Genomic DNA, 2053 nt, shown 5'->3' with positions numbered 1-2053 from the left:
GTTATTTCTCAACACTGTAAACTTCACAAGGAGAAACAGAAATGGTCCAAACATGTAAAGTTACTAGTGAATCAAGGGTTTTCTCACAAATAAATGAATGGATTTGTACACTGAAGGAGGTGAAAAATTGAGAATCTTAAATATATTAAAAATTGCAGCATGTTAAGATTACAATAGTTAACTGCTAAGTGAATAGATTGCTCAGCTGGTTACATTCCAATTGACAACCTTCACCTAAAGTTTTAAAGAGCGATACATGAGACATCAATTAAAAAAACTGCATTAAATGGAAAACCATTTAATATGGTTTTTACTGCATAATTTATGAAATCACCCAATGTTAGACTTGGAGGCATTAACTCCAATCATTTCCACATGATGCTCACTCCCTCTCTCCATTTCATAACTCAGTGCTTCCTTGGTCTTCTGATTACAGTATTCTGTAAGATTCCAAACTCCTCGCTCTTTCCCCCCTCCCCCAACTATCTCATCAATTTTCTATTGCTGGTTGATAGAATTTTATTCTGTCATGAGATGTGGGTGTCAGTGGCAAGGCCAATATTTGTTGCCCGTCTAATTACCCTTGAACCAAGTGACTTGTTCACCATTTCAGAAAGCAATCACATTGCTATGGATCTGGAGTCACATGTAGGCCTGACCAGGTATGGATGGTAGATTTCCTTCCCTAAAGAACATTAGTGAACTAGGTGGGTTAAGACAAAGATAGTTTTGTGGTCACCATAACCAGCTGCTGTGGTGGTATTTGAAACCATGTCCCCAGAATATCAGCCTGGGCCTCTGGGTTACTAGTCCAGTGACATCACCATTATGCCACCATCTCCCCATAAATTATATAATTTTTCTTCCACTATCTCTCATTTGAAAGTTAAACATTTTAACCATATCAATGCTTTATAAATAGTGCTCCTCACAACAGATTAGCAGCTCACGTCACTGAAGATAAGAGCTCTTTATAAAGTTACTTCCATTATATAGTTCTTCATGGTAGCACTGCATGGCCCAGGGTAAATGAACATAATGCTTAAAATTGATTGAAAGAAATTCAATAGTTTTATGGAAAGACTAAGGAATAACTCCATCACATGGGTCCAGTTCCTTTTAAGCCACTTGTATAAGGTAGAATTCTTCACAACTTTAAAAAATACTCCACAGCAAGATGCAGGAGGGACATCAAATTACAATTATGGTAATTTTTCTAGAGCTTGATCTTTGTCCAAATGTAATTTTTAAAAAAAATACAGAATTACTCCAGGACACTTGCTTAATTTTCACTCTGAAGGCATCAATTTGTGGTCAAGGTTCCACAGGCCCTTCTGTGGCCCATCCATTCCATGCCTAAGTAGGCATCCTTCACATAAGCCTGAAAATCAATAGGCTAACCTCATCCAACCTCAAAACATGCTGACCCAGCAGGAGCTCTACTCCCCCTGTATATTGTTAAATACAGATTATTCTGTGCAATTGAAGTATAATGTATTCACCTGCATGACCCACACATCAATTTATAATTTCATCCTTATTTTTACAAAACAACAGAAGAGACACTTTCCCACATGGGAAGAAAAAAGATTTCTGGTAGGGAATGCCTGTACATGCCACAGAACAATAAAAAAATTGAAGTGAAAAATGTGTTAATGATTCTGCACTGCATGCATTCACGAGCAAATCATACATTTCACATGTTCTAAATTGCGGATTTGCCCTCCAACTCCCTCTTATTTACAAGTGGACTTCTGGAGAAATGATTGTCAACTAAACTACTGCACTACAGAACAAAACATGCCTTTAAATTCATCTAATCTCTGATGTTTTAGAGAGCATCAGTATTTATAGGAAAGGAAACAGATGCTATGACTACAGGTATGTGTTTTGGGAGAGCACGGTCTAGTCTCTATTTGTAGTAGTCATATTACAAAATGTCACAAGGTATGTTGGTGACTGATGACTTTAACAGTTCAGACTCTCAAGTGATGTGGATAGTCAGATGTTTTATGACAGAACATGACAAATACTGGGTTTTGAGATGCCAAAC

The sequence above is a fragment of the Carcharodon carcharias genome, chromosome 23 (assembly GCF_017639515.1).
Source record: "Carcharodon carcharias isolate sCarCar2 chromosome 23, sCarCar2.pri, whole genome shotgun sequence".
Classification (NCBI taxonomy): Eukaryota; Metazoa; Chordata; class Chondrichthyes; order Lamniformes; family Lamnidae; genus Carcharodon; species Carcharodon carcharias.
Note: the sequence above shows the minus strand (reverse complement) of the source record.